Source organism: Quercus robur, chromosome 4, assembly GCF_932294415.1.
Source record: "Quercus robur chromosome 4, dhQueRobu3.1, whole genome shotgun sequence".
Classification (NCBI taxonomy): domain Eukaryota; kingdom Viridiplantae; phylum Streptophyta; class Magnoliopsida; order Fagales; family Fagaceae; genus Quercus; species Quercus robur.
Window position 1 is genome coordinate 34974205 of NC_065537.1, and position 16551 is coordinate 34990755.

Here is a 16551-nt window from a genome sequence, read left to right on the forward strand (position 1 = left end):
TTTGTGCATCTTGCATTTATTTGTATGCATTGTTTTGTTTTTTATCTTACTTTTATATTTCAGTTTTGTGTGAGTAAAATATCCAAAACCACATAAAAAGTGAAAAAATCAAAAAGTTTGATCGACGTTGTTGAGTTTTGTCTCAAAACTTGTTTTGCCTTGTACCTTTGTGCTAATGGCTTTGTGCATTTTCGAGCATTTCTTGTTTCTTTGCACTCATATCACTGTGGGAGAAATCTTGAAATCTATGTGATTGTTGTAAATAGATCTTCAAACTTGTCATGAATGATTAGTGAATGGTTATGTTGATCTTGAAACTTGCATAGACTTGTGTCTATATATCTTCCCACTCTTTATTTTTGTTTTTGCTAAGAAGAGCTCACCAAATGTAAATCTCCAAATGAAAAGAGATATTGAGCTGCAAAAGCCTGTCGCACATTCTAGTATTCGACTAGGAAAAAGGGTAAGCGACCTTATATTAAAGAGAATGTTTATTCAAAAAGCCAAAGGCTTGTTCATTAAAGTGAAATATCGAATATCACTCTCACAATGAGAGGTGATTGTCTCAAGAGATTAAAATGATCAAATGTTATGGAGTCAAATGTAAAGCTCCAAGATATGTTATCAAGTTTTGTGGGAGGTCATATATACATATTTCTATAATTGAGATGGATCACTTGATCTAGTGCTAATTGTGTATGCCTTGGTTGAATTGATCATTGAAGCTTCACATTAGACTAAGGACTATCTCATTGTTGATATCCACACATAACACACAAGTTTATGTTCAATAAATGCCATATTCATTTGTGTGATTGTACTTGATGAAATGTGTTTTCACATGCTCAATCTTTGTTAATTCAAGCGCAAAAAGATTTTTGAGTGTTTTAGGTGTTTTTGGAAAGTATTTTGTTAAAAAATCTGAAAATTTTCAAGAAACCCAGTTTTGCCCTGTTTTGGCGACTCTGTCGCGGGTAAGTCAAGTCGCGAGACTCAGTTGTGTCTTCGCGGGTCATTTTTGGCAACTTGTTCACGAGTGGAAGGTCCAGTCGCGAGGGTTACTCAGAGATTTTGGCGGCTCAGCTCGCGACTCTCTTGCGGGTAGACCTTCCAGTCGCGAAAAACACTTAGAAAAATTTTCAATCTTTTGTCTTTGAGTGTTTTGGCGGCTTGAACTGGCGACTTTGTGGCGACTCACTCAGTCGCGAAAATCGCATGTTTTGCATATTGAGGGTTATTTTCAAAGTTGTTTTCAAAAATTTTTCATTTTTCCCTCCAGCATCATTCTCTTTGTTCTTACCTTCTTCTCTTACCCTCATTTCTCCTTGACCCTTTGTCTATTCCTGACAAAAAGGGGGAGAGTATACTCTAGTGAGTATGTCGGAGTGTTTTGTCATTTCATTATGACTCTTGTGCACATCCTTAGGGGGAGAAATTCTATTTCTCATGCACATTTGTAGGGGGAGAGATATTCCATAGGGGAGATGCATATACCAAGGGGGAGAAGACATTGAGATAATAAGAAAACTTTGTTTTGAACAAGCACAGGCTTTATGGTGCTTTGAGTTATGTTTTGTGATTCTCTTCGCATCATGTTTTTGTTTTGGACATGCATACTTCCTTATGCTATTGTGCTTCTTTGAATGCATGTTCAGATGATCAATTGCTTTGCTATGTGATCATTGTAGTCATTTCTATATGACTGTTTTGGTGTTTAATCAAGTTGCTCACATGTTTCACATCATGTTTACTTGATTGCAATTTACTTGTTACATTATACTTGTCCTTTTATTACTTGCTTTACCTTGAGGGTCTAATGTGTTTTGTGCAAATGTTTCAGGTTACAAGTATATATGTTCCAAGTGCATCACAGCTTCTCATCACTTTGAAGGGGAGAAATTTTAAGCACTTTTAGTTTATATTGTTTAAGTTTTTATTCAATATAATGTGTTTGTACCCATGTGCTTCTGTAAGCTTTTAGGGTTAATGTTTTATGCATAGTTTTGTAGGCTTTATGGTATGTACCTTGCTTAGTGCAGCCTTTATGCTATGTTGAAATCAATACTTTAATCTAAATGTTCTGCATTTTGGTTTATGTACTGTCACTCTTGTGCCCTTGTAGGATTGTTCCTAGATGCATATGCCTTGTGTGTTATGCATTGGTTGAGTGTTGAGCATACAAGTGTCTTGCCTTGTGCTTGTTAACTTGTATGTCATTGTGTTCATTCCAAGTGTGAATGAGCACTGTGATCACTACCTTGTGATGTTCACTTGGTTGATCAAGCCATGGTTTGTTTATTAACTCCATCTTTGCTTGATTTCATATTTGCCTGTTTCATATGCATTTATAATTTTCTGCTTACAATGATCATGGTGTATTGTTGTGTTTCAGGAGTATTATGTTCATATGATTCAAGTGCTTCACAGCTTCTAGAGTTAGGTGTGAGTGAGTTTTGTTCAATTGTTCCCAACTCACATGTTAAGTCTAGAGTCTGTTTTAGGGTTTTGTCACGGAATAGCCAAAGGGGGAGATTGTAAGGTTGAATTTATTCAACCATCTAATTGGCTTTATTCCATGCCAAATTTGCTTGTAATTCAGCATTTAGTAACCCTGTATTTAGGTGGGTTTGTTGTAAGGGTAGTGAGTGAGATAGAGTGAAGTTTGCTCAAGAATGTGCAAGAAAACAGAGACTCGCGGGTGGACTCGCGGCTGCAAGCCGTCAGAAGCTGCACACGTGCCAAGCATGCTGGAAGATGAACAGTCATGCTAGCTGGAGCACTATAGGACAAAACAGGACAACTGGCCATACGGTTAACTCGCGACTGGATCTCGCGACTTGGTCAAGCTGCGAGATCAAGCCGCGAGCCACCCCTGTTTTGTAAAACCTGACGTTTCACATTCCTCTCCCACTCCAGTATAAATACCCCTTTAACCCACGATTGAAAGAGAGCTTCCAGAGAGAATTTTGAGAGAGAAACCCTAAAGAAAAACCAGATTGCTTCACCCACAATCTCTACCTTAGAGTCTCTTCAAATTCCTCAACTCTCTTCCTCTCCATTGTCAAATCCTTGAGAGGCAAAATAGTATTATTTTCAAAAAAATCCATTTGATTTTACACCCTAAAGTTTGGTTCCATTACCAAAACCCCACCCTCCGTTAGTTTAAGGTGTTAAGTGACACGTAAGCATGCTGATGTGTTTTATTTTTGCCACATTTAGCCATTCAAAATGACACCATTTCAAAAGAAGGAAAATGCACTACTGCCAACTCTCTAAACGGCAACGTTTTGCCCAAATCAAAACAAAAATTCCAAGGTATTCCTACGACACTTGTTTGCCTAAACTATAAACACAAAACATAGGATCTACAAACACTACACCTTTTCACAACCATTGAACGGCCTATTCCCAAAATCAAAACCCCAGCAATATTGGGTTGTCCAAGCCTTGGAGAGAATAGCTCTAACCTTGTTCTTGTTGACGGCTTTGCTAACTATATTTCTTCCAATAAGGCCAAAGGAAGAGAGCTCACGAGCTATATTCGGTTTGGTTGATAGAGAAATGGGTCTGCTGGTGTAGTGGTTTGAGATAGGTGGGTAGGGTCGGCCTTTCCACTAGGCCAATTAGGCCATTGCCTAAGGCCCCCAAGTGGAAGGGGGGCCCCAAAATTTTATGACTCATAAACATAAAACAAAAATAAAGAAAAGAATTATTTATATAGGCTTATATAATGAATTACATGGATTTAAAATTGATTTTATGACTCAAAAAAACAAAAACAAAGAAAAGAAACATACCTATAATAGTGTGGATGGTGGCTTTGATAAAACATTTTACTACAAACAAAACAAGCTCAAATAATATTTATAGAGGTTTATATAATTGATTTTATGGATTTTAAATTGCATTTATGACTCATAAGCAAAACCATTACAAAAAAAAAAGAAAAAAGAATAGAAACATACCTGCTTTCTACTGCAAACAAAAAGAGAGACACAAACTTATTATTAATAATGGGGAGAGAAAAAATTGATTAGAACAATAAGTAATGTTTCTATCTCCAAAAAGTAAAAAGGAAAAAAAGAAAGAAAGAACACTTAAATGAAGAAGTTGTGCATATAAATATATAAGAATACAAAAAAAAAAAAAAAAGTTATATATATAGAGAATTTTCAATTGTGAAGATATTAGATTTTTAATCAATTTAGGAATTATAAAATAAATAGAATTATTAAGAAAAAGATATGTATTAAAAAAATTTATCACAATTAATGTTTTAAAAAAAAAGTAAAATTCATCACTTAAATGCATGTTTATCCAAAAAACCTTGGAAGTTAGGACTTGGGAGAGTTCTATTAGACATAGAATTTCAAATTATATTGAAGTTAAATTATAAGAGAAATTATTAGATGGTTTGGAATTAAAGAGACACCTATCCTATGTGAAATTCTAATCAATTATATATATATATATATATATTGTTAAAAAATGTTTCTATCCAAAAAAAAAATAGCGTGTATTTTTTTGTAAAATTATTTTTTATCTATAATTTTTATTTTTAATTTTAAATAAAATACTAATGGTTACAAGATCCTAATCTAAGTAAATTGGTTATCTTAGAGCATCTCCAATAGCTTAGGTAAAAACAAAATAATCTCTATAATAGAGAATGAAACCAAAAAAATGGTCTCCAATGGAATCTCTAAATCACAATTTATTTTTTGCTTATGAATAGTAACTCATCAAGTTTGATGGGCTACTATACATTAGCAATTAGATTTTTTTTGATTAAAAAATTATACCAACTACTATTATATCAATTCTTTCTCTTTCTTCTGGATTCCTTTTTTCTCTCATACTCTCTCTCCGTTGCTTCTCACAGAACAAGTGAATGGAGGCTCTACCTTTATATTTTTTTTCTTGGATTCTTCTTGTTGTCTTCTCAAATTCCAACACTGTGAGATCATTGAAGTCAACCAACAAAATCAAACAACTGAAAGAAAAGAAAAAAAAGAAAAAAACTCTCCTCTTGTTCTCTTTCTGCTACAAAATTTGAAAATGTTATGAAATTTAAAAAAAAAAAATAGCAGTTGGATATTTGAAAAATATACTGAATAAAGGAAGAATAAAGAAATATTAAAAAAAAAACGAAAAATTAATATTTAAATGAGATAGAGAATGGATAAAGAATCTGTTGAAAAGCGTATTTGAAAAAGTAGGTAGTTAAAAGGTAAAAGTTACTGTTCATTCTTTAAACAGTACAAAAATTTGGAGAATCTACTGGAGATACTCTTATCCATGTTTCCAAAGTTATATATTTTTTTTACGAGTCTTATCATTTTAAATCTAAAAAAATTCTGCAATATGAATTATACCTTTTTTTTAGTGTAGTAATTAAAAAATAAGAAGCTCGTTAGAACACTTATTGTTATTTTTATCCAAAGAAGTTGATAAGATTAAAACATATTAGTTTTTTTTTTTTTTTTACTTTATCCCAAAAAAATAGTTAATGTTATTAGATTCTTATTAGAATTTTTTTTTTTTAGTTTACATTAAAGTTAATACATATTAGCTATTTTTTTGTTACTTTATCCCCAAAAAAAAAATTTTTTTGAGAAGAAAAAATAATACTTTTAAATTTGTTACTTTATTGTTAGGAAATAGATGATGTAGGATAAATGTTTATCCCAAAAAAAAAAAAATACTAACGTAAGCTAAGAGTAAAATTGTTACTTTATAAAATTTAAAAAAAGAAAAAGAAAAAAAAAAATGAAGAAGAAGCTCATTAGAACACTTATTGTTACTTTATCCAAAGAAGTTGATAAGATTAATTTTTTTTTTTAATCTAAAAACTTACTGCAATTTGGTGTAGCCACTTGGCATAACAATTATATATATATATATATATTTTTTTTTTTTTAAATTTAAAAATTTATGTAATTTGGTGAAGTCACTTGGCGCAACCACGGCTTCTAAGTAAATTACTTATTTTATCCATGTTTCCAAAGTTTTTTTTTTTTTTTTTACGTGTCTTATCAATTTAAATCTAAAAAAAAAAAAATTCTGCAACATGAATTAGATCTTTTTTTTTTTTTTTTTTTTTTTTTTTTTTTTTTTTTAGTGTAGTAATTAAAAAATAAGAAGAATTAGATTACACTATGTCTATGTTGCTGCATTTTAAAATGCATTAAACCTTTTGTTTTTAGTATAGTATACATTGTTGCAATTTAAGATGTATTAGACTTTTTTTTATAACTTAGAAATTATAGGAGAAGAAAAATTATATATATAAATATATATATTTAAATCTAAAAATCTAAAAAAATTTCTACAATATGGTGAGACCACTTGGTGCAACCACAGCTTCTAAGCCTAACTTTTATTATATATATATATATATATATATATATATATGTATATTGATTTTCCACACTAAAAATCAAGGTGGTAAGCCCATAACCTAAAAACAGAGATATCAATCAAGTATGCCATTTCCGGCTATGGGTGACTCATGAATTTTTTATTTTTTAATAGATACAATAAAATTTAATTCATCTGCTCCATGATGATTGCTCTCCATCAACAGACTAATATATCAATTGATTTTTGATTTTTGATATAAGCGGAAAGTGGTTATTCAACGAAAAGATTTACCACAACCAATTAACAACTTGGAAATTGTAATTGCAAACAAGCAAGAACCATTGCTGAAATTATAAGAACTCTTAAAGAAAATAAGCAAAAAGAAAGAAATGGAATAATGTTTCGAAATACATACCTACAACGGCAACTGGAATTGGGAATCGAAGGTATTCAAGTTCTGAAATCTAAAACCCTAAGCTTAAAAGACACTCGTTGCCTTTCAAAACCCTTCTCTTTTGTGTGTTCACGTGTGTTTTTTTGGGGGTGTTATAAAATTTTGAAGGAACAAGAGGAATTAAGAGAGTAACCACGCTCTAATAGTATATTAATAAATATTCTTATTCTTGGTTTGTATTTTAATTTGATAAATTGCAATGTACACCGTTGAAGTTTTGGGTTGCTTGGATTTTACATCTTGAAGTTTAAGAAATTTGATTTGGATTTTTTTGCAATTTAACGCCAAAATGCTAACAATTTCGTTAGTTAGCAACGTAGTTGAATGTTTAATAAGTGTATAAAACACTATGAACGTTTAGATCCTCAATTTCCAAATAATCAATTCAAGCTTATTATCAAACAATTAATGTGCGGAATATGAACATAAGCATATAACAGAATTGATAAACAATCTAAACCAAATAAAATCACTTCCACAACAGAAATTAAATGGAAAAGATTAAGGGAAGAGAGATGCAAACACAAGGACAACACAGCGATGTGTTATCGAAGAGGAAATCGAAGCCCTCGGCGTAAAACCTCTCCGCCGCCCTCTAAACGGTAAATAATCCAGTAAAGAATCAAGTTGGGATACATGAATAGCAGAAGACCCTCCAAACCTAATTTACTCAGTGTATCTAAGCCTTCCAAGCTCCTACTCCAACGAGATTAAGCCGAACCTATTTCTTCTTTAGTTTACTGGATTCTGCTATAGGCCATAGCATCAACCAATATGAAATTGGTTCCTTCCTAACTGTTTTCCAAGCACCAAATGGCCTTCTCACACATGTGGGTATGGTGAGAAAAGGTTTTGGTAATGTACCTCTTAAGGATGTAACAATGGAGAGGGTGAAAGTAGAGGAATTTAAAGAGTCTCTATGTGAAGATTGGGGATGAGTCAATCTTGTTTTTCTCTAGGGTTTCTCTCTCAATATTCTCTCTGGAAGCTCTCTACAATTTGTGTGTATAAGGGGTATTTATACTTGTATGTGTTTGGAAGGCGAAGAGTCAATTTTTCCAAAACAGAGCTGGCTGGCAACTTGGCCTCACGACTTGTCTGAGCTGCGAGTTCCAATCGCGAGGTAACTGAACGGCCAGACTGGACTTTTTGTCCTATAGTGCTACAGCTGGCATAACGGTTCAGCTTCTTTGCATGCTTGGCACGTGTGCAACTTCTGGCGGCTTGCAAGCCGCGAGCTACCCGTAAGATCTAGTCGCGAGTCCCTGATTCTTTGCACAATCTTGAGCATTTCTTCACACTCTCTCACACACTACCCTTACATGATTTCCACCTAAATATAGGGTTACTAATTGCTAAAATATAAGCAAATTTGGCACGGAATAAAGCCAACAAGATGGTTGATAAAATTCAACCTTACAATCTCCCCCTTTGGTTATTCCGTGACAAAACCCTAAAACAAACTCTAGACTTAACATGTGAGTTGGGAACAGTTGAACAAAACTCATTCACACCTAACTCTAGAATCTGTGTAGCTCTTGAATCATATGAACAAGTATCTCTTGAAACACAATAATACAATATGATCATTGTATGTAGAAAAACTTGTAATGCATATGAGGTAAGCACAATGCTATCAAGCAAAATGGAATTAAGTAATAAACCATGACTTGACCATACAAGCAGTCACTATAAAATAGTGACCACAATGCTCATTTACATTTGGAATGAACATCCGGACATACAAGCTAATAAGCTCAATGCAAATTACTTGCATGTCCAACACTCAACCAATGCACAATACATGAAGTATATGCATCTAGGAACAAGATTCTACTAGGGCACAAGAGTGAGAGTACTTAAAGAAAATGCATAACATTTAGCTAAAAGTACTAGGCTACAGAGCATAGAGGCTGCATAAGCATGGTACAAACTATAAAATCCTACAAACACATGGAAACAAACCTTAAAAGCTTACAAAAGCAACATGGGTACAAAACAAAAGCTACAAAAGCAAAGGTACAAAACAAAATACTAAATATAAACTAAGACATATGATAATAATAAGCAAAATATTAAACATAGACAGCTCCTGCTCTTCAACATCAATACTCCCCCTTTGATGAGTCATAGGAGCTGTGATGAACTTGGAACATGTATACCTGTAACTTGAAACACTTGCACAAAACACATTAGACCTTCAAGGTAAAGCAAGTAATAAAAGGACAAGTATAATGTAACAAGTAAATTGCGATCATGTAAACATGATGTGAAACATGTGAGTAACTTGATCATACATCGAAACAGTCATATAGGAATGACTACAATGATCACATAGCAAATCAATTGATCATCCGAACATGCATTCAATGAAGCACAATAGCATAAGGAAGTATGCATGTCCAATACACAAACACGATGCAATACAAGAAAACAAACATAAAGAGAAAAAAACAAAACAAAGTTTTCTTATTAACTTAATGTCTTCTCCTCCTTGGTATATGCATCTCCCCTATGGAATATCTCTCCCCCTACAAATGTGTTTGAGCAATAGAATTTTTCCCTTTAAGGATGTGCACAAGAGTCATACAGAAATATATAAAAATGACAAAAACACTTCGGTATACTCTCAAAGTATAATCTCTCCCTTTTTGTCAAGAATAGACAAAGGGTCAAGGAGAAAAGAGGGCAAAAGATGAAGGTATGAACAATGATAATGATGCATGAAGGGTGCGAGATGAATGAGAAAACGAAGCTCAAACCTAAGACAAAGTAAAATGCTACAAAGCATAAGGTAAACATGATATTCTAGGATGAAGAAGCAAGGTGTAGACCAATGCATGACAATGGTAGCAAAGATGTGTGCAAGAGGTGGCTATGTGCAATGCATGACCAATGCATGGAAAAAGCACTTGTGGGGCAATGTGTGTTAAATACACAACCAATGAACCAAACATGTTCCTAATGAGGAAACATGAGAAACCCCAAAGTTTGGTACTCATCGGAGTCCAAACAAGCGAGAAAATGCCTAAGAGACATTTTATCAAACATCTCAGCGTGCACACTATGAACAATAATGTAAAACAATGCATGAACATCATGAAATCCATCCTTAATACATGTTTTTTTTGCCATAAGGGGCCAACATCTAAAGCAAATCATCAAAAGAAACCAATCCCATACAAGAATTTGACAAAAATTAAGTTTTCCCAACCCCTATGATGAAAATCCCAACCAAGAGCACAAAACTCTCCAAAATATAATTTAAGGATCCAAATCAATGAAAAGAGTTTAAAAATACCTTAGAGATGTTAATGGAATGAAAAATCATTCAAATTGATTGGGTTTTGATGTAAAAAGATTGAAAGAGGGGTTTGAGAGAGGTTTAAAACAAGTTTCCCATAAAAAAGCTCTTTAAAAAGCTATTTCTGGGCCTTTCGCAAAACCATTCTGTGTAAACTTGCGGCTTGGACTCGCAACTTGCAAGTTGCCAAAACGAGTAGCCAAAACTCGCAACTTGCTCGCTACTCGCACAAGTAGCTAGAATGAGTAGTCAAAAATTCTGACACTTGTTTTTCAACACAGGACATGTTTAAACAATGAAAAACAAAGTAAACACTAAATATGAACACAAAGAGTGATAAAAATCACTTCCAAAAACATATAAAATGATCAAAAATCTTTTTGGATTAATCCATATATGGTTGAGCACACATACATCACATTTAAACAAGTACAATCGAACAAATGAATAAGGCATTCATTGAACATTAGGCATGTGTGTTGTGTGTGTGTGTATCAAATATGGAATAGTCCTTAGTCTAGAGTGAAGCTTCAATGATCAATTTAATCAAGTTATACACAACTAGTACTAAGTCAAATGGTCTATCTCAATTATAGAAATGAACATTGTAAGAACCAAATGCAAGGCTGCTGGACCTTAGGTCACTTGGGCTCACAATTTATTTGTAGTGGGCTTAAGTATTTCCTACAATGGGTCGTTCTCGGCAGAGAGACTCAAAGTAACACCCAGTTAGTACCCTCTCCTTGACCGTTTTCTCTCAATTTTTCTGAACCCCTTCTTCTCCCAACTTTCTTCTATTTATAGCAAAGGTTAGTGGGGTGATCATGATTACAGTCACCGTTAGTGCTACTGAAGGTCCAGTATTATCTGGTTAAAGTGGTTGTTTAGGTGAAAGGGCGGTGCAGCATTTATGATCTTGGAACTTGGTTCCATTTTCACCGATTATGTTCGGCAACTCACGTTCCCGTGCATATCATGACCTTCTCGGATATGACTCATGCGCTCTACCGGGAAAGATTTACCGGTCAACTCTGGGAACTTAACACCCAAAACTTGTTTTTATTCTAAGGCAGTTTCAAGAAGGGCATAAGGTAACTGGAACTTTCTGCTGGGCCTGCGCCCAAGGCCGGTATGGGCTTGGGCCCGGGGCCTAGATGGGTCTGGGCCCAAGGCCAGTATGGGCTTTGGAAGCTCGGTACCGTACAAACATATATGACCTCCCACAAGAAAATGATTACATATCTTTGAAACTTTTCATTTGACTTCTTTACAATTCATAACATTTAATAATTTTGAATCAATACATCTCATTTTGAGATTGATGTCTGAATTTTTTGATATTTCAATTTGATGAACAAACTTTTGGCTTTTGGGCATCATACATTTTCAATACAAGTCGCTTTCCCTTTTTCCTAGTAAAATACTAGTATGTGCGACAGCTTTTGCAGCTCATTATCTCTTTTCATTTTGAGATTTACATTTTTTGAGCTCCTTAAGCAAAAACAATAAAATGTGTGGGAAGATATATAGGCACAAGTCTATGCAAGTATCAAAACCATCAAGACTATTGACCAATCATTCATGACAAACTTGAAGGATCGATTTACAACAATCACACATAGATTTCAAGATTTTTCCCACAAAGAAATAAGTGCATAAAGAACAAGCTAAGCTCGTAAATGCATAAGGCCATTTGTACAAAGGTACAAGGCAAAACTCACATGTGATATGTGCTCAAACATATACGATCAAAGTTTTTGAATTTTTCACTTTTTATGTGGTTTTGGATTTTTACTCACACAAAACTAAAACAAAAAAATAAGATCAAATGCAAAAACAATCAAAACAATGCATATAAAGATATGCATGATGCACAAATGCATGACAATGAAGCATCTAATGCATAAAGGGTTCTACAAAGATCGTAAGAATTAGATCAAGGACCAAAAGAGCAAAAACTCAACCATAGGAACCCTTCCTCATCCAAGCACAATGATTGTTTGGAATGAGTGTCTTATGAGAAGTGAGACGAGGGTTGGAAGAATGAGAATCGGAGATGCACATAGACAAGGAGTTAAGAGCATTAAACACTTTCTTTAACAACATGCTATTTTCATTCAAATCCGGTTTACCCTTTTTAGCATAGCTTCCAAGAAGCTCAAGTTTCTCTTTTCTTTTGATTCTTTTAAAAACATGAAATTTGGAGCATTGAGGTCTTAGATGACCAAAGGCACCACAATGGTAACAAACAATATGTTTAGGTCCACTAGGCTTTTTGAGAAGGGATCTAGCAACAAGGTTTTGTTCCTTCTTCAACTTATGACATTGAGGTCTTATATGACCAATCACACCACAATGGTGGCAAATTGGAACAAACTTAGACCTAAACGGAGGCTTTGACTTAACAGTCTTTCTTTCCACCTTTTGATTTCTTTTATGTGGAGGAATGTACACCGATTTGTCCTTTGAGGTAGAACTCACAATAGGCACGAAATCGGGTACCACAACATGATTGCAACATATATTATCATCCTTTTTAGCAATAGGTTTAGCAATCAAACACTTGGCATGCATCTTAAGAAATTCATTTTCACATGTTAGCTCATTAACAAGTTTGCTAGACAAAACAAGTTTAGCATCCAAGTCCATATTCAAACATTCAAACTCTTTTAGTTTTTCAAGAGAATTTTTAGCAAGTTTCTTATATTTCTCAACCAATTTGTTGGATTCATTAAGTTTAGCAATCAAATCATCATTTTCACAAAATAACTTGCTCAAATTCTTTTGAAACTTCTTAAGCCTTTTTCTTCAAGAGTTTGTCATTTGGAATATCAACAACACCCAAAGATTCATGTAACATAACATCACAATCATGAGGAGTATCACTCATAGAGGCATTTTCACAAACACGTGGCATGTTACAATCATCAACATCCAAAACATGCATAGAGGCATACAAAGCACTATCCATGGCAAATAAACACTAGGGGTCAAGGATTACGCTTAGGTATTTAAACCATAACAAGTGTACCCACTCTGATACCAATTGAATATTCAATAAGTGTATAAAACACTAGGAACGTTTAAACCCCCAATTTCCAAATAATCAATTCAAGCTTATTATCAAACAATTAATATGCGGAATATGAACATAAGCATATAACAGAATTGATAAACAATCTAAACCAAATAAAATCACATCCACAGCAGAAATTAAATGGCAAAGATTAAGGGAAGAGAGATGCAAACACAAGGAAAATACAACGATGTGTTATCGAAGAGGAAACTAAAGCCCTCGGCCTAAAACCTTCTTCATTGCCTTCCAAGCGGTAAATAATCCACTAAAGAATCAAGTTGGGATACATGAACAGCAGAAGACCTTCCAAGCCTAATCTACCCAATGTACCTGAGCCCTCCAAGCTCCTACTCCAACGAGGTTATGTCGAACCTATTTCTTCTTTAGCTTACCGGATTCTACTATAGCCCATAGCATCAACCAATATGAAATTGGTCCCTTCCTAACTGCTTCCCAAGTATCAAATGGCCTTCTCACAGATGTGGGTATAGTGAGAAAAGGTTTTGGTAATGTACCTCTCAAGGATGTAACAATGGAGAGGGTGAGAATAGAGGAATTTGAAGAGTCTCTATGTGAAGATTGAGGATGAGTCAATCTTGTTTTTCTCTAGGGTTTTTCTCTCAATATTCTCTCTAGAAGCTCTCTACAATTCGGGGATATAAGGGGTATTTATACTTGTATGTGTTTGGAATGCGAAGAGTTAGTTTTTCCAAAATAGAGTTGGCTGGTAGCTTGGCCTCGTGGCTTGTTTGAGCCGTGAGGTAACTGAACAGCCAGACTGGACTTTTTGTCCTGTAGTGCTACAGTTGGTATGACGATTCAGTTTCTTTGCATATTTGGCACGTGTGCAACTTTTGGCGGCTTGCAAGCTGCGAGTTACCCGCGAGATCCAGTCACGAGTCCCTAATTCTTTGCATAATCTTGAGCATTTCTTCACACTCTCTCACACACTACCTTTACATGATTCTCACCTAAATACAGGGTTACTAATTGCTAAAATACAAGCAAATTTGGTACAGAATAAAGCCAACAAGATGGTTGATAAAATTCAACCTTACAGTAGCAACTCAAGTTTTAGAAACTCAAGTTCCATGGGTTGGCAAAGCTGAGGTGGAAAATTATCCATGTGAAACTCGAGTTACTACAATGAACTGACTCGAGATGTTAGTTTCCTAAATAGTTTGGAAACATTGCTAACTAACGAAATTGTTAGCAAAATGGTGTTATTTTCAAAAAAATCCATTTGATTTTACACCCTAAAGTTTGGTTCCATTACCAAAACCCCACCCTCCGTTAGTTTAAGGCGTTAAGTGACACGTAAGCGTGCTAATGTGTTTTATTTTTGCCACATTATCCATTCAAAACGACACCATTTCAAAGGAAGGAAAATGCATTACTGCCAACTCTCTAAACAGCAATGTTTTGCCCAAATCAAAACAAAAATTCCAAGGTATTCCTATGACACTTTTTTGCCTAAACTATAAACACAAAACATAGGATTTGCAAACACTACACCTTTTCACAACCATTGAATGGCCTATTCCCAAAATCAAAACCCCAGCTATATTGGGTTGTCCAAGCCTTGGAGAGAATAGCTCTAACCTTGTTCTTGTTGATGGCTTTGCTATCTATATTTCTTCCAATAAGGCCAAAGGAAGAGAGCTCACGAGTTATATTGGGTTTGGTTGATAGAGAAATGGGTCCGCTAGTGTAGTGGTTTGAGATAGGTGGGCAGGGCCGGCCTTTCCACTAGGCCAATTAGGCCATTGCCTAAGGCCCCCAAGTGGAAGGGGGCCCCCAAAATTTTGAAAAAGAAGGGGTAAAAAAAATAAAAAATATAGTTTCAAATGAAATTTCCAAAAATCTGATCGATATATCCTTGTGACTAAAGAATAAAAAACTGGAACATCCTTGTAAACATTGGTACCCCAAAACATTCTTTGATCTAAACAAAATCAATTATCCCAAAAATATCATCATTAACCTCCAGAAGAATAAAAAATCTACTGGATAAAATGCAAATCCGGTCTAAAAAATTACCCACAAATCAATCTCAAATCAAAACAAATCAAAAATCTCAAATTCGTAAAATTTACTCATACCTTTTCTCTCTCACACTCTTGCTTTCCGCCTCTCTCTCTCAACTAGATGATGATCGTTTGCAAAAATACTGTCTTAAACTTGAATCTTTTCTCAAACATGATGATTATTATGATATTGATGGTTTAGATTTATTTTCAAAGTTAAAAGGTTTAAAATAAATTTTACAAATAAAATCATATACTCCAATTGACATACTAAATTATATAAAAAGGTTAGATTCATTTCCAAATACATGCATTACTTATAAAATTTTACTAATAATACCTGTTATAGTTGCTTCTACAGAAAGAAGTTTTTCAAAATTAAAATTAATAAAGTCATATCTAAGATTGACAATGTCTCAAGAAATATTAAGTAGATTGACTATACTATCGATTAAAAATGAGATATTAGAAGAACTTGAATACAAAAATTTAATTAGTCAATTTGCATCTCAAAAGGCAAGAAAAATACATTTTAAATGAAATATATTATAATATAAAAATATTAAATAAATATTAATTTAATTAATACATAGATATAATAAAAAAAAAAGCATCATTTTAGTTCTAGCCTAAGGCCCCAAAATGTCTAGGGTTGGCCCTGTAGGTGGGTTTGCTATTATGGTGAGATCAGGTTGTTCTAGGTTCATGATAAGAGGCAGGTATGGTTGGGATGGGGAAAAGGCTAGAGGTGGGGGAAATATTACCACATGAACTGGGAAGCACCCTTAGACAAGCTATGGAGAAAGCCACTGTACTGCATATCCTATGGGGTTTTTTGATTTTGGGAATAGGCCGTTCATGGCTATGAAATGGTGTCATGTTTGCAGATCCTGTGTTTTGTGTTTATAGTTTGGGCGAAACATTGCCGTTTGGAGAGTTGGCAGCAGTTCTTATTCCTTTCTTTAATGGGGGCGCTTTGAATGGCTGGCAAAAATAAAACATGTTAGCCATGTCACTTAACACCTTAAACTAATGGATGGTGAGGTTTTGCTACCAGAATCAAATTTCAGGGTGTAAAATTTAAGCAACTCCAAACTTCAGGAGTGTACTTTGCAATATACCCATTTTAATTTCTAAACATGTTTTAATAATCATGAATTCAATTTATTATATCCATTACTAACATACGCATAGAAACATTTAAAAATAAATACAATTTTTTTATCATAAAAAATATACATAATTAATCAAATTATTAAAAAAAAAAATGTAATTGGATGCATATTAAAATTTGGCGGAAATACATTTTTGGTTTCTACATTTTGGG